At 37.9% G+C, this 22,754-nt stretch overlaps 1 protein-coding gene across 16 annotated transcripts in view; it reads left to right on the top strand.

Moving 5' to 3' along the window:
- The window catches only part of LOC107219944 (leucine-rich repeat-containing protein 24), a 132,401-nt gene that overhangs the window by 70,817 nt on the left and 38,830 nt on the right, over positions 1–22,754 (top strand). For 10 of the 16 annotated variants that reach the window (XR_006905292.1, XM_046745141.1, XM_046745148.1 and 7 more), the window contains one exon: positions 20,981–21,018. The exons of 3 other annotated variants lie outside the window; for them this stretch is intronic. The gene's annotated coding sequence lies outside the window, so the exon portion shown is untranslated. Of the gene's footprint in view, positions 1–1,186; positions 1,536–1,894; positions 2,058–2,153; positions 2,462–20,980; positions 21,019–22,754 lie in introns of those variants that run through there. 3 more of the 16 variants (XM_046745139.1, XM_046745142.1, XR_006905294.1) reach the window with 2 other exon arrangements.

Here is a 22,754-nt window from a genome sequence, read left to right as displayed (position 1 = left end):
TCTGCACATGCTATAATGAAATTGCAACAACACACAAGCGAACCTGGTAATAGGTGGGAATAGAGATTTATTTAATCCTTCAAACGCGGTAACAGAGTAATTGGAATGGTCTTTTTAACGATCGATGCATTACTTGTTGTCACGTTGTTGTCATGTTCTTCAGCCTTATTTAGACCGTTCGATCATTTGGTTTTGAATAGATATTGTGTCAGCCTGATGTGCTTTACACGGTTACTGTGTCCTTGTTACAGTTGAAGTATCGGAAAATTTTATAAGTATCTCAAAAGCAAAGACGGTTCTGTATTTCCCCTAAATACGCCGTACGATCACACAAAAGTGCGACGCCACTTCCGTTCCCAGAAATTCTTGATGTACTTGTGATTATTGAAGATCTGAATAACTTTTAGGAATGCACTTACCTTGTATTCACAGTTTCCGTTCGTAATTTATTCACTTTGAATAGAGAAATTAACTTACACCCTACGGAAATGGGTATAACCGCTCATTTCTTACAACTCGGTAACTGGATTATGAACGGTAAAACTTTTTTGCTAATAAACAGTTTCAGCAGTTAATATCAATGTCACAGGAAAAGATTAACGCTCCATGCGGCAGCAGAGGGGGAAGTTTTATAGTCTACCTACAGTGTAGCAATTACCAATTAAGAGGAAGCACCAGTGAGTTTTTAATCAGAAACTGCTTGAAATATTATTTCTTAAAAATTTGCTTTGAGCAAAGCTTCCGCGGCGAAGCTTGAAACGAGTTTCAAAACCGTAAGATTGTAAAATGGTAAAAGTGAAAACAATCACGAGCCACTAATTTTCATTTCATAAGGAATAAAAATACAGAGAGATACTAACCGGTGAAAAACTAAAACAAAAGTTCATCCAAGTCGTGATATGGATATCAGAGATGAAGCGTATGAGTGGAATTGAAATTCAATGAAAATAGATGCAATTTATAAACTATCTTCTGTCCTCTTTAAGAGAGAAGGTACAAGACAAAGTATAAAAATACCTTGTGCGTTTAATGGTGAAATGAAAGTGTCATTTTTTTCCACCTTCCTTTTCCGCCTCGAACTTTGTTTTCCATGTCAAAAAATTTCAGCTAAGGGTATATATATATATATCGATCTGTATTCTCGCCCCCTTTGTCTGAAACTACACAGGCGATTTAACTCTTCTAGAATGAAATTCGAAGCGATGCGAGATACGAATTATTGAGATGGGGGAGCTGTAAGTGCGTACATGGTCGAGGACAGGATGGAAGATGGCGTAGGAAGAAAAGGGGTTGAGAGAAGACAAGAGAGAGGATTTGATATACGACAGCGATTTTAGGCCTGACCTCCATTTTGAATAGTCGTTCGTAAATTTTCTAAAGGAATCGAAATGCACGGATACATAACTTTCGGTATCCATAATACAGCTTTACCTACAGTCGTCGGTGTCTGCATACAGGAGAAGGAGAAAAGTATGAGAACGTTATGAATGATCCGCTCGTACGAAGTGAATTATTAAATCTTATTGCATAAACACGTAAGTATATCACTTCATGCAGAGAAAACTTTGTGCTATCTTTAAAATAGCATTAAATCAGCTTACCATTAATAATGGCATATCCCTTGGCCGTAATTACATTAATGTAGCGTGAATTGTATTGAAATGATAATTTTTCTAACAATTAAATTAATTACACCACGATTGCAAACTTTATAAAACGATTTTAATGTACAGATCTAATTTTGCAATTGCAACAGAATCTTTCGGATTGCATTACGGTAACAAACCTTGTCGTAGAGCGAATCGAGATATTTGTATTTCATGTAAAATTTACTCACTAGCTGTAATGCAATTTTGGTTATCGAAACTAAACATTTTTCTTGGTTTAATTCAAGTGAATTCAGCAAGCTGGACGCTTCTATACCCAGCATGGCCTTTCCCTGCATGCCGATCACCACTTCTGCCGTGTACAACGTTACACCTCACCGCACTGGCGGAAACTGCCCGGCGGCAATGCTAATTAGCTAAAATATCCTTCTATTCCTATCTCGGTATCAGGTATGTACATACATGTAATGAATACAGCACGACTAGGTCGAATATCTGCCTCTTGTACTCTCCAGATCCCGATAATTCCAACTCTGACTATTCCAGTATTGACACTGCACACACACATTGGTCTGTTAGGAAACAGCAAACAACCAATTTTCACCATTGCCGGAGTGCCCCAGTCAGTGCTGTGACTCGATCATTTAATTCCTGGAGCAAAGCGGAAGCATTACATCATCATCTCACTCAGCTCTCCGATTGGGTTTTGAAACTATAATTAACAATGAATATTATATTATGGACATACTGTTATCAGTTGCTAGGAAATAAGTAGCATAAGACTTGTACCATATCGATGTATGAGTAGTTCATGAGAATCACTATCAAATATGTAACTCTTGATTGATTTTATGAATAAAATGAAATTTTTACCTGAAAACCTTGCGTTTGTCCCTGAAAAAGTATCATGTTTGTGGGGAAAAAGGGGTCTGAAAATTCATTCGCGACAAAATGTGTTCAGCCTGAGAAAACCAAAGAAATGAATTCTGAAGCTATTCGCGTTTGGTTTTTGCCAATATTTTGGCCAGTTTTGAGTAATGGCAAGACATGCCTTCTACACAACAACGACCTAATTTGGAAAAGTAAAATCATTGCGATTGATCGCGAATGACTGAATTTTCTTTCAAAATCGAAGAGATCTTATAGTAATTTTTGGAATTTGAATCCACATTGTTTCAATAATACTTTTTGGGGTCCTGTGATTATGATTGAATGTACGATGCGGCTGCGTATTAATCGTGTGGGAAAAAATTTGGGGTCATGAGAATGAAGACAAAAGGAGCTATCTTCTGTCAATTAATGTAACGTTTGAGTGAAGCTGTAGAAAAAAAGATGGTGGTATTTTTGGATGAATTCTATTGATGTCTTCATGACAGGTAGAGACGATTGTGATAGGTTTCAGGTAGCTCAGTAATCGGATAGAAACACATCGCATAATAATAAGGTAATACAATTGAGTAGCCTTAAGTATCTGACGTGGCATTCAATTATACTACACGTATACAAAGAGTCACGCTGCTTCCGGCAATCAGATTCTTTCCTGAAACTATGAGACTTGCATAGAGAAAGGAAATTTCTTTGGGCACATGTAATCGACATCGCAAGAATTGAGACGACCAGTGAATACATTATTGTCTGTTCCTGTACTACCTCCTGGGTTCATATGTTCTCCGGGTATTAGGGCAGCTTTACGCTGCGGGTCTGCCGAATCAATTGATTTGAGGAACCAGAAACAATGAGGCGGGCGTTTTTATGCTCTTTCAGATGCACAGGTATGTAGGAAGACACGTGCGATCAACATCGCAAGCCAGCAATCAACCATTAAGTCGGTTGATACATGTTTCCTTGCAACTTATTACATTCAGATATTCTCCTGAAACCAGAAGCAGTTGATAACTGGAATTACTTTGATTCGCTTCAATCCCAATATACATAGCATATAGTGAGCCCTAAAACAAGCAGGTATGCTTTCAGTCACACAGCGTCGATATCACATGCAGTCAATCAATGTGTCCCTGTATTTAGAACAGCTCCTCGGTTTTTCTGCGCTCCTGATACTCGGAGCATGCATGCCTTCAGTCATACAGCGTCGCCATCACATGCAGTCGATCAATCAATCAATGTGTCCCTGTTTTTAGAAGAGCTCCTCGGTTCTCCTGTGCTCCTGATACCAGGAGTCATTTTCGCTGAAATTTCTCCGATTCGCTTAGGTCTAAGAGAAAATGGCGGGAGAATTAGCGATTACATGCCCTCTCAATCAAGCAGGCATGCCTTCAGTCACACAGCGTCGATATCACATGCAGTCAATCAATGTGTCCCTGTGTTTAGAAGAGCTCCTCGGTTTTTCTGCGCTCCTGATACTCGGAGCAAGCATGCCTTCAGTCATACAGCGTCGCCATCACATGCAGTCGATCAATCAATCAATGTGTCCCTGTTTTTAGAAGAGCTCCTCGGTTCTCCTGTGCTCCTGATACCAGGAGTCATTTTCGCTGAAATTTCTCCGATTCGCTTAGGTCTAAGAGAAAATGGCGGGAAAATTAGCGATCACATGCCCTCTCAATCAAGCAGGCATGCCTTCAGTCACACAGCGTCGATATCACATGCAGTCAATCAATGTGTCCCTGTGTTTAGAAGAGCTCCTCGGTTTTTCTGCGCTCCTGATACTCGGAGCATGCATGCCTTCAGTCATACAGCGTCGCCATCACATGCAGTCGATCAATCAATCAATGTGTCCCTGTTTTTAGAAGAGCTCCTCGGTTCTCCTGTGCTCCTGATACCAGGAGTCATTTTCGCTGAAATTTCTCCGATTCGCTTAGGTCTAAGAGAAAATGGCGGGAAAATTAGCGATCACATGCCCTCTCAATCAAGCAGGCATGCCTTCAGTCACACAGCGTCGATATCACATGCAGTCAATCAATGTGTCCCTGTATTTAGAAGAGCTCCTCGGTTTTTCTGCGCTCCTGATACTCGGAGCATGCATGCCTTCAGTCATACAGCGTCGCCATCACATGCAGTCGATCAATCAATCAATGTGTCCCTGTTTTTAGAAGAGCTCCTCGGTTCTCCTGTGCTCCTGATACCAGGAGTCATTTTCGCTGAAATTTCTCCGATTCGCTTAGGTCTAAGAGAAAATGGCGGGAGAATTAGCGATTACATGCCCTCTCAATCAAGCAGGCATGCCTTCAGTCACACAGCGTCGATATCACATGCAGTCAATCAATGTGTCCCTGTGTTTAGAAGAGCTCCTCGGTTTTTCTGCGCTCCTGATACTCGGAGCAAGCATGCCTTCAGTCATACAGCGTCGCCATCACATGCAGTCGATCAATCAATCAATGTGTCCCTGTTTTTAGAAGAGCTCCTCGGTTCTCCTGTGCTCCTGATACCAGGAGTCATTTTCGCTGAAATTTCTCCGATTCGCTTAGGTCTAAGAGAAAATGGCGGGAAAATTAGCGATCACATGCCCTCTCAATCAAGCAGGCATGCCTTCAGTCACACAGCGTCGATATCACATGCAGTCAATCAATGTGTCCCTGTGTTTAGAAGAGCTCCTCGGTTTTTCTGCGCTCCTGATACTCGGAGCATGCATGCCTTCAGTCATACAGCGTCGCCATCACATGCAGTCGATCAATCAATCAATGTGTCCCTGTTTTTAGAAGAGCTCCTCGGTTCTCCTGTGCTCCTGATACCAGGAGTCATTTTCGCTGAAATTTCTCCGATTCGCTTAGGTCTAAGAGAAAATGGCGGGAAAATTAGCGATCACATGCCCTCTCAATCAAGCAGGCATGCCTTCAGTCACACAGCGTCGATATCACATGCAGTCAATCAATGTGTCCCTGTATTTAGAAGAGCTCCTCGGTTTTTCTGCGCTCCTGATACTCGGAGCATGCATGCCTTCAGTCATACAGCGTCGCCATCACATGCAGTCGATCAATCAATCAATGTGTCCCTGTTTTTAGAAGAGCTCCTCGGTTCTCCTGTGCTCCTGATACCAGGAGTCATTTTCGCTGAAATTTCTCCGATTCGCTTAGGTCTAAGAGAAAATGGCGGGAAAATTAGCGATCACATGCCCTCTCAATCAAGCAGGCATGCCTTCAGTCACACAGCGTCGATATCACATGCAGTCAATCAATGTGTCCCTGTATTTAGAAGAGCTCCTCGGTTTTTCTGCGCTCCTGATACTCGGAGCATGCATGCCTTCAGTCATACAGCGTCGCCATCACATGCAGTCGATCAATCAATCAATGCGTCCCTGTTTTTAGAAGAGCTCCTCGGTTCTCCTGTGCTCCTGATACCAGGAGTCATTTTCGCTGAAATTTCTCCGATTCGCTTAGGTCTAAGAGAAAATGGCGGGAAAATTAGCGATCACATGCCCTCTCAATCAAGCAGGCATGCCTTCAGTCACACAGCGTCGATATCACATGCAGTCAATCAATGTGTCCCTGTATTTAGAAGAGCTCCTCGGTTTTTCTGCGCTCCTGATACTCGGAGCATGCATGCCTTCAGTCATACAGCGTCGCCATCACATGCAGTCGATCAATCAATCAATGTGTCCCTGTTTTTAGAAGAGCTCCTCGGTTCTCCTGTGCTCCTGATACCAGGAGTCATTTTCGCTGAAATTTCTCCGATTCGCTTAGGTCTAAGAGAAAATGGCGGGAAAATTAGCGATCACATGCCCTCTCAATCAAGCAGGCATGCCTTCAGTCACACAGCGTCGATATCACATGCAGTCAATCAATGTGTCCCTGTATTTAGAAGAGCTCCTCGGTTTTTCTGCGCTCCTGATACTCGGAGCATGCATGCCTTCAGTCATACAGCGTCGCCATCACATGCAGTCGATCAATCAATCAATGCGTCCCTGTTTTTAGAAGAGCTCCTCGGTTCTCCTGTGCTCCTGATACCAGGAGTCATTTTCGCTGAAATTTCTCCGATTCGCTTAGGTCTAAGAGAAAATGGCGGGAAAATTAGCGATCACATGCCCTCTCAATCAAGCAGGCATGCCTTCAGTCACACAGCGTCGATATCACATGCAGTCAATCAATGTGTCCCTGTGTTTAGAAGAGCTCCTCGGTTTTTCTGCGCTCCTGATACTCGGAGCATGCATGCCTTCAGTCATACAGCGTCGCCATCACATGCAGTCGATCAATCAATCAATGTGTCCCTGTTTTTAGAAGAGCTCCTCGGTTCTCCTGTGCTCCTGATACCAGGAGTCATTTTCGCTGAAATTTCTCCGATTCGCTTAGGTCTAAGAGAAAATGGCGGGAAAATTAGCGATCACATGCCCTCTCAATCAAGCAGGCATGCCTTCAGTCACACAGCGTCGATATCACATGCAGTCAATCAATGTGTCCCTGTGTTTAGAAGAGCTCCTTGGTTTTTCTGCGCTCCTGATACTCGGAGCATGCATGCCTTCAGTCATACAGCGTCGCCATCACATGCAGTCGATCAATCAATCAATGTGTCCCTGTTTTTAGAAGAGCTCCTCGGTTCTCCTGTGCTCCTGATACCAGGAGTCATTTTCGCTGAAATTTCTCCGATTCGCTTAGGTCTAAGAGAAAATGGCGGGAAAATTAGCGATCACATGCCCTCTCAATCAAGCAGGCATGCCTTCAGTCACACAGCGTCGATATCACATGCAGTCAATCAATGTGTCCCTGTATTTAGAAGAGCTCCTCGGTTTTTCTGCGCTCCTGATACTCGGAGCATGCATGCCTTCAGTCATACAGCGTCGCCATCACATGCAGTCGATCAATCAATCAATGCGTCCCTGTTTTTAGAAGAGCTCCTCGGTTCTCCTGTGCTCCTGATACCAGGAGTCATTTTCGCTGAAATTTCTCCGATTCGCTTAGGTCTAAGAGAAAATGGCGGGAAAATTAGCGATCACATGCCCTCTCAATCAAGCAGGCATGCCTTCAGTCACACAGCGTCGATATCACATGCAGTCAATCAATGTGTCCCTGTGTTTAGAAGAGCTCCTCGGTTTTTCTGCGCTCCTGATACTCGGAGCATGCATGCCTTCAGTCATACAGCGTCGCCATCACATGCAGTCGATCAATCAATCAATGTGTCCCTGTTTTCAGAAGAGCTCCTCGGTTCTCCTGTGCTCCTGATACCAGGAGTCATTTTCGCTGAAATTTCTCTGATTCGCTTAGGTCTAAGAGAAAATGGCGCGAAAATAAGCGAACACATGCCCTTTTAGGCAAGCATGCATGCCTTCAGTCATACAGCGTCTACATCACATGCAGTCAATCAATCAGTGTCCGTTTTTAGTCGACCTCTTCGGCTCAGATGCATTTTCGATACCAGGAGCAGTCCCACGCTGTAATTTCTTCAATTCACATATCGTTTCCTTCAATTCAGAAGTATAGTCATACCTAGAATTACTGTCAACTTGTTTGATGTTTCTCCATTAATTTTCCAAGGTTGTGGACCACTATTCATTATATTTATACCGACTGCAAATCGACCTAATTTTGAGAGACAGTTCGATTGCTCCCAGTCCAGATTTGCTGTGAGAAACAGATGGAAAGCTACAGGTGAAAATTATGGCATCAATACCAGGTTCTGAATGAGTTGGGAATGAAAAATTACAATCCACCTTGTTTCAGTTCTAGTTTATTCAAATACCTTAATTTTAGTACAAGTGTTGTGGTGTCAGTGTACTGTAGAATATTACATTGACATATAGTATTGAAATGAAATCAAATTAGGGACACAAAAAATGATCTATCATTACACACGAAATGTGATGAATATACAAGATAAAAGTAGTCTAATATACATCATCATAACAGAACAGGAAAAATGTCATTCGAGATATTTTTAATTGTACTTTGTAAGTGCAGTTTAAGATCAAGCTTGTGTACAGGAGCAATGCACCCCAACAGTGTACATCATATATATGATATTGTATCATCACAATTTTTTGTAAACTCGATCATAACAAATAAATAAACTGTTTTCCTATTTTTTTTTTTTTCATTTTGTATTTTTACAGTGGTTGATCATATGACTTTCTGAATGTCGTTTCGCTTTCCTAGGGTCCAAATAGTCTGAAAAAGGTCAATTCAATTCATTTGGAGACAGAAAACTATTGTCTTCAAAAATCACCTAAAAAATCAACGCTTTGGCTTGTGGGTGAACATTTTGACGATTTTAAAAATTCTGGAATTAATTCATTGATGTACGATATCAACGTAATTTTGCAAGATGAATTGATTGTGCACAGTCGGAATATGTTGCGACCAACGGAGGAAGAGTTACGGTCGAAAAACTGAAAATTTTCTTCGTAATTTCTGCGACGGAAGATGCTGCGATTAAAACTCAAAGGTAGAAATTTCATTTCAGAAACTTATTACACTCATTTTTAGAACTCGAAAATATGAGAAATCGAATTAGAAACCATGAAGTAGACTATGACAAATTGTATCAAGTATTGCTACTATTGAAGTATATTTATTGAAGTATTGTTCTAAACTATTTACCCATAACCAAGTTTATATCAAGTTCAGATATCAAAGTATAAATGCAGTGCAAGCTTGAATTTCTGCCTGATGGAAAATGTCGTTATTAAAACCGTCATGTACCGTAAACATGATTCAGTTTTGTACAATTCAATATACGTACAAAGGTGAGTGTAGTTTTATATCTGTATAGTGACTAACCCTTATTTTGCAAGTGCACATTTCAAATCTCATAACTATCATAATTTATTAGCCGAGCAACTGAATTTTTTCGTTTAAAAATATCAGCCCTGGTCATTACGCATGCATTGCAATAAAAATTAATACATCACATCCTGGGCTCAGGTTATTGATATTTATTCCGTGAATCCGCAGCGAACAAAATTTAATTACTGATGAGGCCAAAATAGTTTTGAACATATGATACGAGGGTCAATGCTGATGTACACAATTTATTCCGGATCAATGCGTGAACGAAATAAAACACCCTTCATAAAATATAAAACACGGCCCACAGGCTCGTCGCGATCAACGGCTAATATAATCGTGTAAATCATATCATCGTAATCCACTTTGAAATTTTTATTCAATGTTGTGTAATTTCGGAGGATTGTGTGGATTAATTTTTTTTTTTCTGTTCAATACTCTAAATGTAGAATATTTTTATGCAAAGATTCATTATAATGTTTTTGTTCGAATTATAAGTTGATTGTGAAGATTTCGAGGTTTCGAGATATTCGAATTTTTTACGACGATAGAAGAGCTATTGCAGAAGATTAGTGTGTCATCCCTTTGTGAGAAGACTTAATTCGAGAGGAAATGATCTGGTTGTATAACCGACTGGTATACATTGCTATTAATGAAGGTTCATGCATATGATAAATGGGTAAGTACATTAAAAATGCAAATCTCCTAGGTTCGAGTAGCTTAAGTCGAGAGAGGTTGGAATTTACTCTAACTGCGGTTTACATTCGGATATCTTGAGGTTTTTCACACCGATATAGTAATTATTTTTAAATAAGTAAATGACAACTGATGTCATTTGTCGAATTAAAATTTCGAAATTGAATCGAATGCCATGTGAACAATGTACATATTAAGCATCATTAAAAGAGGTCAGATATAACAATCAGAAGATGGAATTTAGCAATTCCAACTGGGGTGCTCGTGAATGTTCCAATTAGCGTGGATTCGAAAGAGAACAGAACCCGCCAATTTCAATTAGGCGCCGATGAATATGCTGATCAGTGTAGAATTAGACGAAAATAGTACTCATCATTTTCTCACAGGTTACAAGCGGTGTATATAATGTATATGCTAATTCAAACGCGCTCTGAGACGACTTGAACTTAAAATACACATATTTCGTCAAGATAATTATTACACAGAACTCTGCATCATACGAATTAATCAAAGCTATTCAGAATACTTATCGTAATCGCTAAATTCGTGTGTAGCATTTTTTTTTTCAATGTTTATAAATACATTCCTTACAATGATCAATATATTCTATTGATATTCCAACGACTTGTGTCTTGAAGCTACTTTCCATTCTTTTTTTTTTTGGTTTCTTCACATTCAATAATTTTATAAACTGTATTTTTATATACTTGAAAATTAGTTGGTGTGACCCTTTCATCGTGTCGTTATTATGCAAATTGAATTGCTAATGACAGAATGGGCGGTCATCGGCTATAGTGGTTTGCTAGAGTGACCAACCGTCATAAATTCAGTGTACAACACAACTACCAGCGACTGTTGTCAAAATTTTTAAGGTTACGTTCACGACGGTTTGTTGCCCTGACAATAACTGCTCTTGGATCTCGGCGCATGCGCATTAAACTATAAACTATGTGCATAAACTATATATATAACTAACTAAACTATATATATATATATATATATATATATATATATATATTTAACTATAATATAATTTTAGTCATATTATATATAAAACATGAGCCGTCCTTAAGTTTAAGATTCATTCGTTCATTCATTCCACGAGTCAATTCTTTAAAAGGATCTAAATTGTTAAAATTGTAAATAATTGTCTTTTCATCGGTGCACTTCACTCTTCGATTTCACTTATTTATTTTGTTTCTTCCTTTTAAATAGTCTAGCTTTAATTTTCATATTGTTTTCAGAATGTTTACTTTTTGGGTTTTCAAATGTCTGTCTAGATGCCTAGATGGTAATATTGCTGTTTGTACCACGTTAATCGATCTCCGGTATCCGATGTTCTGTTACCAAGACTGGAACTTCCGTACCTTGTCCTTCAAGAGAGTCATTGGCCAAGAGACCCGCTTGTTATGAAGATCAGTTGAAGTTGGTGAAGAAACTCATCACGTCTCCCACTCCATGGGTCAAACTCTCGTCAGCTCTCGTTGTGACCATTTGGCGGGTATATTCGAATCGTTAGACGATCTAAATGCGAAAGAGAATGTCCATTAATTTGATAAACCTTATTTGAAGAAAATATTTCTAAACTTTAAAGTAGGTACGCGAACAATTCATCCCTCCGTCTTTATCATCCCCCGTCCACCGCATCTCGAACGCCACTTCTGCCCGCGGCGCCTCGCCTTATCCACTTGCCTGAGGGTTTAGTACCCTCTAAACTACAATATAACCCGGGAAATTATAGGATAGCTTTCTGCCTGCAGTATGCCGCCTGCTGGGTGCTGGCTGTTGGCTGTTGGCTGCTGCCGTGGCTGCTAGTAGCGACTTAATAAGCTGATAGGGTAGCTTCTGGGCAGGGAGCAGTTCCCTCTCTTCTCTCGCTCGAACTCTCTCGGGCCCCGTTTCTACGCCCTACCCCCTCCCTTACACATTCCGTTACAGCTATGCAGAAACCTCCACCTCCACATCCTGACCTAGTCTGACCTCAGGTTATACGTAACTGCATCCGCCCGGGAGGGAGATACCTACCCACTTCCGGGCGTTATTGTCGTCCGACATGAAGTAATCAGCCGCCTATATATATACATGTGTGTGTGTGTGTGCGTGTGCCTTTCGACTTACGGCTCACCTTTCGCGTTTAGGAATATGCATGCATGCAAGTATGTGCATGCCGATAGTCCTGTCAAAATAGGTCAGAGTTGAAAATATTCGGGACGTGAGTGCATTTTTGTGTTTAGGAGTATTCGAACCTCAGAAACTGAAATTTGAAGTCGTTTTTGAGATGCGTGTACGGGGTTTCGAAGAAACAGCAGAACTTTAGGTTTTTTACGTTTTCCTCAAAAACTGATATCGACAGATGAAAAATGACTTTACCATCGTGTTGAACGAAATATTTTACATCAAATTGCGGTCTAATATGTTCGAAACGGAGTCGAATTAACAAATTGAAAAAAAAAGAAATTCTAATTATCGACGGCATCTGGGGAATTTTGGTAATATGAAATAAACAAAGGAATATAGGAAGAAAACGAGTGAGTTTGCTCGGTCGGTAAATGTAGGAGTATTACATAACCTTAAAACTTTTTTTTATCCACCATCGACAAGCAGCCTTAGGGTAGAAAAGTTGTGAACAGATATTAATTACGCAGAGAAATAAGCACAATGTAATCGAGATTATTCTGCATCGCTTAAAGATCTGCGAGATCAAAAAATTTCATCCGAATGTACAGTTGCGATGGCAATTGGCAATGAACGTGCCTCGTGAAATTGTTCAATCACTATACTAGTGTTTCACCCGCACGCCGTTGGATCGAAGGGAAAAATAAAACCCGGGCAGATGCGCTGAAACCTCTCGGGAATGACATCCGATGATTTAGAATTCCACCCATTGTTCGCAATTGAGCTTCAAGCGTGCTTTTTCACAACTGTTTGCAAAAAATTCGCGGTGATACGTATATAAATAAACCATCGTGCTCCAAAAACGGTTCTTTTCACGGTCTGATGATTATTATTAACGTATTCTGAAAATGGTTAGCTTCATTCGATTATTATACCTGCGCGCAGCTGTGAGTGTAGGTTGTTGGAATTTAATTCCCTTCTTGCCAAGTTGCGGAACGAATAACTGACAGTTGCGAAAGAAATATATACCATAATCAACCGGAATATACATATAAATACACGTTCTATTCATGCGATGTATATATAAACCTGTATACGTACCGTATTCGGCATAATTCGGGCATAAAAAGCTGCAGTAAAGAAGAAAAAATGAAGGAAAGAGAAAAAAAAAAATAAAAAAACCAAGAAAAAAGTTTTTCGCGCCTGATTGTAAATAATTTTGTTAGTTCGCCAACTTCTCGCGAGGTTGTTGCCGAAATTTTGTGAAATATAACTCCCCCTGCAGAGCAGTTTTCACCGCCTCTCCTTCTTCCTTCTACCTTTCTCCATTTTCTCCTTTCTCCGTGTCTGGGCGACGTTGTATTCCTCATATTTTCTGTAACAAAAGTTTTTACATTTGAATACAAAGTTTCGTCCCTCCGCGCCTTTCGGCTTTTCGGCCATCTGTGGCAAAGGGCCGGAAAATGTGAAAACAAATACGCCGCATTAAGAGACGCGAACCGTCATTCCTTTGCTCAAGCTCCGTTGAGTGCTAAACTTCGTTCCGCTCGACTGCCGCTGCTTACTTATGTATAAATGTCATCGTAATTTTATGCCAAAGTTTTTATTTTATCCCGCAATAATTTTTCCTCAACAAGCACGAATTCTAGAAACAGATACGATCGATAATCTCTTTCACATCCTATTTATTACTACCGAAGCTTTGACACGCAACATTAATATGAAAATGTTGAACAAAACTGTCCGAAAAAAAATTTTTTTTCTCGTGAAAATAACGCCAAGTAATTTATTCCTGCAAGAAATATTAATTCAATAGCAGAAACACATTTCTTGGTATTATTGTTGCGTGGAATAAAACATTTTTAAATATTTTCACTCGGTATTACAGTTTTTTTTTTTTCTTTTGCCTGAGTAATGCGTAATGGTGGGCAAGAGTTGAATAAATTAAATTTTACTCGGTCGGTAAAGGCTGACTTTAGCATCCTCTTAAATATTAATGATTCGAGCACAAGACATAAGTCGCAGTATGTTCATTCATATCTTGACCATTGTAATAAACTCTTCAGGGTCTGCTTTGTTCGGTGATCGATATAAAATTCTATACGAATTTTATGGGGAAGTTCATATTTTAATCGAACTCTGAACAGTTTGAACTTTTCAAAAATATTCCACTATTAAGAAATTCCTGGTGAATCCGATTACAGAATGCGATTTATTTTGTTCAGAACGGAACAAAGTACAAAAAATTGCGTTCTGCTTTTACGCTTTTCTAAATTGTTTTGAAAATCAGTGTGAAATTTCTTATCTAAACTTCATCAAGAAAGCTTAATTGCTAGTTGTTGAAAATTCACACAGAGGTGTGATTGAGCGATTATATTTCAAACGGATTTATCCGACACGGTATTGTTTTGTACGATATTTCTTCATTCACATTATTTATTCTACGCGTATGTAAATCAGATGAAATTATATCAGATCCATTTGGATTTTATTTAAACGGAATTATTTAACAGATACAATATTCTCCATAGAGTTATTTAATGCGGATGTAGATAAATATACTAAAATCCACCGGTTATCCATTGTCAGCATGAAAAAATATTCGTTCATTAGAATATTTATAAGCGAATCATTTGCCAAGCACAAAAGTAGGTAAATTCACCCGAGAAATTCTCTCTGAAATTGTTTCAAAGTTCAAAGTGTATTCCAAGTTCAGAATTCAACCTTAAATAAATCTGTCGTTTCATTCGTCCCGTTTAATTAAGATTTCCGATTGGTTGGAAATGTAACTCGTAGTATTACAAATTACAAAAAACCGACCAGATTACGATTAACAGCAACCGTTTGAACCTGTTTTGCTGGTCGTAGTTATAAACAAAAATGTACCGACTGATTGTACAGTCAATGATTAAACTTTATAATTTAACGAGAGGATTTTTGTTGTTTCACTTCTGAACTATGTTATCATGAGAACTGTTCAATTACCTTTATTTTATAACAACAATTGTTTGATATTTATCCAAGAAGTCAATTTTCTATTCTTTACATCTCATGAAAAAAAAAAAAAAAACAGAACAACACGGAGCAACTGTTATAATCAATCTGAATGAGCCTCTTTCACAGACTTCTATCCGCTCTTTTTTCTCCTGCAGACACTCGAGGCTAACTGACGGAGACTTTTCTAAAGTTGAAGTATTCTTGAGTATTTTTCACCGCTTATACGTAGCGACAACGAAAACGCGAGTTTCTCGTAAGTTTCAGAGTTATGGTGGAAGAAGACGCGACGTCTATATGAAATTGCGACTAGTAAATCTCTTCGCGTGATATTCCGCAGTGGCATCACAATCTCACAGTTCTTCTTTCAACGTTACCATTCTTCAATCAAATAAACACGCCCCACTTAGTCATTTCGAAAACGCATCTTGATCCGAACAGTTATAAGTACGCGCATTGCTTAGCAATTTTTTACACCCACCTCTAATCGTATTTATATTACTATTTGAACATTATTTTTCAGATTTTTTTCCCAGGAAATAAATTTTTTTCTCGTACAGTAAGTGGGACATAGATTAGAACACGTAGGTAAAAAAATCTGGTGCATTAAAATGAAATGATTTCACCGTATAAATTAACTCGACAAAATGATTTAAGTTATATTCACCTTTGAAGAGTAGTAACAAAAACACTCTGACAAATAATTGCTTGGAATCTTGGTTCGCCTCCCATTATTTACATCTTTCCATAAACGATTCTTTTATGATTAAATAACGACTCCTACCAGAGCAGGAATGAATTCAAATTCAGCTGAAACGTTAAAGAGCGCGCTGTCGATAATACAGATCTCAACCTTACCTGCGTTGATGACTCACACCTCGCGATGGATGACCTGGAAATTTTTCTCTCCCACAGTAAGTGAAACATAGATTAAAGCTCGTGCGTAGAAAAATTTAATGCAGTACAACGAAATCATTTCACCTAAGAAATTAACTTGACACAATGATTTGATTGATATTAACCTATAAAAAGTAATAACAAAATAACTCGTCCATTATTTACATATTTCTAAAACGATTCTTATGTAATTGCAAAATGACTCCTACGAAATCAGAAATGAAGTCAAATCCAGCGAGAACGTTAAAGAGTGCGCTATCGATAATGCAGATTTCTCTATCTGCACTGATGCTCACACCTTGCGACGGACTTCGTGAATTGTTGAAATCTGTAAACTCAGCAAAATACCCGAGTAACAATAGAGCGAGCTGGATTTGAAATGGATGGATTACGAGCCAGTTTGCTGGCCGTGCACTTGCACCAATCCGTTGCAATGCTGCACTATACCTACTTTGGCCAAATGCAAGCGTGTTGACACAGATTCCTCTTTCCCAAAAAGCACCTGCCTCGCGCAGCGTATTACCCGGTATTATGTTCAGGTTTTTTTGCCTATAGCATAATAGCCATGAATTTTTACACTATCTGCTCACACTTTTGGAGTTAACTTGCCGCGATTTATTGAACTCGACTAGTGAATTGTCGTCAAATTGATGCAACGGTTGCAGATTTTAAACACCGTCAGTTTCACACTCTAAAATCGGTTATGATACCTTGAAGAAAAATTTTTAGCAAATTTGAAACATAATCAAGACCCTTGATCAAGAACTTTTCATCCGATGATACATAGAAAAATTCTTTGTTATTCTTGCATTCGTTTCACGACTCTTGAAGAATCTTTCCAACTATATTCGAACACAGTTTCAAAAGATTTCTAAAAACTTTGATAAATTTAGAAAAAGTTTTGTTGCAAATTGTGATTATTTCTTATTATATTCTGATTACATTCATGTTATTTAAACACTTTTTCAGGTATCAACGCATATGTATTAGAGTTTAGCAATAATTTTCAGGATGTTCAGGAACTTTCTTTAAAATTCGTAATTTTTTCCCACATATATCTTATTGTTAGCTGAAATTACCCTCCAAGATCTCTGACCTTGCCAATTTGAAACGCTCCACTAAATTCACCATAAATTTTAATCCTTTGATTGACAAAATGTAATTTATACAGTGTATCAATTTCGCGGTGGTCAGAGGTTGGATAAAGTAGCATCAAAGCCAACTTGCCTGTTACATATTTTATGAGAAATTCATTTGTGAAAATTGGTTCTTCAACCACCTGCGGAGCTATTTAAATTTTCAGGCCATGTCTCAATTATCATAGAAGATCAAAAAATCCTCTTTGGCTGATATTTGAACTCCATGATTAATTATTCCATTATCAGTTACTTGCCTCACCTTTGTACGATACAGAGTTCGTAGAAAGTAATAGTACGTTGTTTTTTTTCATCTCTTTTTTTCAAATCAGTGCACACAATGCGGTAAAAAACGTGGATTCAAATCAATATCAAACCACGTAATTATTATTCTTTTTTTTTTTTTGAATATTGACCACAATGATTTGATGATTTTTCTAAGCGAATCAACCCCCGAAAAATATCTTGTACTCGTAGCTATTACAATAATCTTTCAGAATAACAGACCAATTTTCATCTATCATCGTTAAAAATTGATCAGTATTCTTCGAAAGCAAAAATTGCGTAGGTTGTAATTAAAGGTGACATATCGATATAAAATATAGGTTCAAATTTTATTCAGGGTCGACACTTTTTTCCTCTGGATTATCGATTCTCTGAGAATCATCAATGGAGCAAGTGAAATACAACGATTCCTTTTTCTGCTCAGCTTCACTAATTATTTAGTTTCCAGGAACGAACGATGTAACATCGATTATCAAAGAATCGATAATTATTTTTACCAAATAACAGATGTTTTTAATCGATTATGCTTTCAAACACTAAAAATCGTCATATCGATTTTTCCCGACCGAATCGACGTTTCATTTCCACTTTGTTTCACCTTCTATTTTGCCTTACAGATATTTCTGGTAAGCAGACTTTTCTTTTTCACCAAATCGTTAATTTTTGCACATCTGTTCACGTTAGTTTTTTTTTTCTTTTTTTTTTTTTACTGCTACAGCTGTGTTAATTCATCCCAAACGAATCGCGTGATTCACATTGAAAAAAAAAAGTCGTTATCGTTCGCGAGGAAGGTTTCGTAGAATCGAAACGGATATACGCGAGAGAAAAATTTACCTGGAAAAACGGTGTTCAATTTGGGAAAACGTGTCACATTTGCAAGGAAAATTTCCAACGACGCAGACCTTCGAAATCGATGCGCCACCGTCAACTCGGCGAGAGTCTTCTCGTTTGCGGCAGCGGCAGGGTCTTAAAGCATAATATTATAAAAGTGGCGCAGAGCCGTTGTGTTGACAGTATCATGAATAATTCATTTCCCGACAAGAGGAGCGATTGACGGACGAAGAAAGAAGCGCCTTGGTGGTCGTGGTCGTGGTTCACGGCAGATAGAACAGAGGGATGGTAACGCTGGATGCGAGATTATATGACACTGTTCGAGCTTTGTCATTTGGTACACAGTTACGGGAGACAAAAGAGAATAAGCTGAGAATTCTCGAAACGGTCCGAGATAAGGAATAAGAAAAATAAAGACATTCAATGGAAATGTCCGGTGTAGGCGTGAAACTGAATTATTTTAAGACGATTCTGTAATTAGTTTTTCGCGTGCAGGGGTGCAAAATTTAGATAGATCAGAAAATAGAAGATTTACGCAACCCGCTTATAGAAACATTTTACAGTATTAAACCCTTTCGGACACGCAATTCAGTTTTTTTTTCTTTTTTTCCTTTGTTTTTGCACGCAAGTGCAATTACACGATTACTACGTATTTTTCAACGCTGGATGCAAATCGAATGTCAAAAATTTAATACAATTCAAAACAAGCCCTAAAATGGGTTGAAAACGGGATGAATTGTCAACATTATTTTAGACGGTGTTCTTAAATTAGATTTACATATAAATATTTATTTTGAGACAGTACAATTTTAAGCGGAGAATAAGTTTCCTAAGGAGGGTGAAAACTATCCCTATGGACTGAATTTTTGTCAACGAATGAATTCCGAGCATTTTTACTATACGTTTATTATCAAATTTCTTCGTTAACGAATTACATTTACAAATTTACGTGTTTTTTTTTTCTTTCTTCTTTTACGTTTGTTTATTTACAACAATTATTACAAATAATTATGGATTCACAAAAAATCTCGATCATCTCAAAGGTTTACTATTTTTTTATTTTTTTTTTTTTTTGTTACCTGACAATGCAAAAGAACTTAGTATATTACATGGAATATAAAAAAAATGATCAAAAACAAATCAAAAAAAAGGTTGCCACTATAGTGGCTTCTGTGATTTGAAGGGTTAAATATGTAGGAAGCCCCGAAATATGGAAAAGAAAGATGACAGATAGAAATATAGGTACTGCAGAAAAGTAAAAATGTAGAAAAGTCAAATCAGTGTCGAAAATTAAAATATAAAATCGTTAGATATTCTTATTCATTGTGACAATTGTGAAGTTTGGATTCCCTGACTTTTAACCTTTCTATATTTCACCTTTTTATTCTATGTATTACGAATTTCCACGGAATAGATTTTCACATTTTTAAAAGTTTGTTATTACGTCCCGTCTATATTCTGATCCTTCGACATTTTTACCCAAGCAACTGTATAACAGCTTCGTGGCGTTCCCGCATGCAAAAGAACTGTGAACGATATAAAAATTATTCCATAAATTATGCAAAATTCCTGGTACCCGGCTCGAGTTCGATCGATAAAGCAGATTAGAAGAAAACCATGTCCATTCCTGCAGTCTGTTCTACGAAAATCCCTCGGGGATCTCGTGCTACTTTTGCCATAAAAAGGAAAAGAAATGGAAACTCAAATATTCCTCAGACTATTATTCACTTCAAATATAGCCAATTCACCGTGAGGTGCCAAGATTTGGTAGGAATCGTACGAATTGCAAGACACAAAAAATTATGGCTCCTTATTTTCAACGCGTACCAAATATCGGAACAATTTTTATGGTAAAGAAAAGCCCGTTACGTCAGACTTTCGAATAATTGTATAAATGTAAAATGGAAACGATCATTGCTACTTTCACAGTTCACCGAAACGCTCAGCTTTCAACAACGTCGTAAATTAAGGTGAATTTTCTCAACCGTAGGACATTTGACAACGTTACCGTGTGATCTTGTTGTTTCGTTCACATTTTTCCAGTGCCGATATGTCCGAGTCTCTACACAGCTTGATGGGATGTTTTTCTCGACTATTGGCATCCTTCCATGTTACTATAAATGGTAGCAGTGATCTGACGCCATTTTTAATTAAACATTGAAACCAAATTTTGTACCTACATTTGTAACAATATTCATTGAAATAATCGATAGTTGAATAAACACCAATTAATTACATGAATTTAATCACTGATGTTGTTATTTCACCCACAAATTCTAACAATCTTTATCGAAATATCCAAAATCATTTGAAGTAATGAAAAGTTTTCCAATTAATGATCTAAATCTCATTGGACTTGGTGAACTGGCGATTTTTAGACAAGTTCCTTTTCGAAATTATGGGGCTCATTTTTTTGTTCACCCATAACATCGGATTTCCATTTAATTCTAAGTCCGACTTCCTCACTAAAAGTTTAAGGGCGTGTGTCGGCAAGTTGAAAGTGTTTAGCAAAACTAAAAATTTCGCAATTTAAAACGTTCCAATCTTGTATAACCGAGATCACTTGACATCGCAAAATTGTGGATGATTTTAATGACGTGTTTGCGATTTAGAAGAATTCTGTAGATGCTTCATGTGATCCGGGAAATCGATAACCAAAATTGAAGATTAACATTTTGTTGTTTGTACAGGTTTCACACTTCTTTCAGCCTTCCTGTAGAGAAAAAATCGATGCTTCATGGGTCATTTTTAGTTTCAGATCCTGCTGGTCTTGGATGGCTCCAGTAATTCGTAAGTCTCTTTTCAATGATCCGTTACCGACTGAATTTTCCAGGATTAACGAATAAATCAATTATTATCGAAACAAAGTGAAAAAAAATATATCACATATAATCAGTTTCGATATTTATAAGTAGACGTAGCCACAAATTGTGATTTCAGAAATTCTCAGGCAACCGATATCATGAGATTATGCGGTAGAATTTTAATTATACAATTGTATTAGATCTTGATATCCGTGGAACTGTTATAAGCACAATTTCGCGATGAATTCCAATTCCAACTTTAAATGAACCAGACAAACTCTGACTAAAACTGCTTGGCATTCTTTTTGTGTGAAGAATAAAACGCGACAGCAGCGGGTTCTGTGCAATTTCACCACAAACTCGGTAGCTAATGTGCTTGAACAAGGCCCACAGGGAATTTTGTACGCCCCCAAGTTCAATATCTCCGCAATTATCCGCATCAACGACTGCAAAGCGTATCAAGAATATCCCCCTCGCGATTCTCTGTCAACACCACAAAAATAATCGATTTCAATTAGCTCTCCCGCAATTATGAAGTGTTCTCTGTTTTTCGATTTCATATTATTCCTCATAGGGCTCGTCTTGAATTTACCATATTCTCTACACTGAGAAAAATTTAATTTGTTACAGTGACTAGAAAAATTGATTAAATCAGGAATCGTTAAAAAAAACTGTTTGAATATTGTTGGGATTACGAAAAACGAGGTACGCCTAAACATTTTGCGCTATCGTCGATCCTTTTTTGGTTATTGCAACGCAAAATCAGTTTGTGAGGTTTATTCTAGGTTTTCAGTTAAACAAGGCTTAAACGTCAATTTTTTCTTGCACAAGCGTTAAATTTTCGCAACAGTTGCAAGAAAATATAGCAACAGTGATCGTAATGAGAAAGAATAGTAACGGATACTAGACTTTCCGGTAACAGCTACAAAACTGATTTTCATTTTCTACCTGGAACTATATTTTTCGATTGTGGTAAAAAACTGAAAATAGTTAAGAACTGAGCGGTAACCGGAACTAAAAATTTCTCTTAGTGCAATAGTTCAGCCTCGATACTTGGCAAGATGAATATTCAACCGTTTGAAAGGGTTATTATTGGTTTTAGAATCGCTACCAATAACACAGGTCTGCAAAAAATATCTTATTTTAGTTGCATGGGATGTTTTTGGTGAACGTTACGTTTTCGAGTATGCTGAATTCAAAAATGACTTCCATTTCCCTTCATCACGTGCAGTATTTTTGCAAAATACGAAGTGTTTGCATAAAAAAAAGCATAACAATACTGAAAAAGAACCACCATTTCATTACAACGAACTAGACAATATTTCTTATAAAATTAAACAAACAATTTCTTCGTGAAATGTACTTGACATTCCATGTTCATTATTTTTGCCCTGTGAAACCTTTTCTACTTCTCTTTAATACTTTTCCGAAAATGCTTCCACTTTTCATTTTCTGTTTCCCTGTTTGTATTTATTCCTAAGTCTCACTTTAATACATATTAAATGAAAGTAAGAAATCATTTTTGCATGAGATTTTCAGAGTCAAAAATAGGACACCAGATCTCAAGTTGAGCGGGAGTTTCACGCGAGAAGAAACCTGACGTGATGGAATTTTTTTGAGTATCTTTCCCGCTTTCAGTGACTAAAAATCTATTACGAAACGGTATAAAAAATCTGTGCAGTTTTTTTGGTCACAGACCTCGGTATTTTCGATTGACATTTT

This window comes from Neodiprion lecontei, chromosome 7 (genome assembly GCF_021901455.1).
Source record: "Neodiprion lecontei isolate iyNeoLeco1 chromosome 7, iyNeoLeco1.1, whole genome shotgun sequence".
Classification (NCBI taxonomy): Eukaryota; Metazoa; Arthropoda; class Insecta; order Hymenoptera; family Diprionidae; genus Neodiprion; species Neodiprion lecontei.
This window is presented reverse-complemented; position numbering and strand designations above follow the sequence as displayed.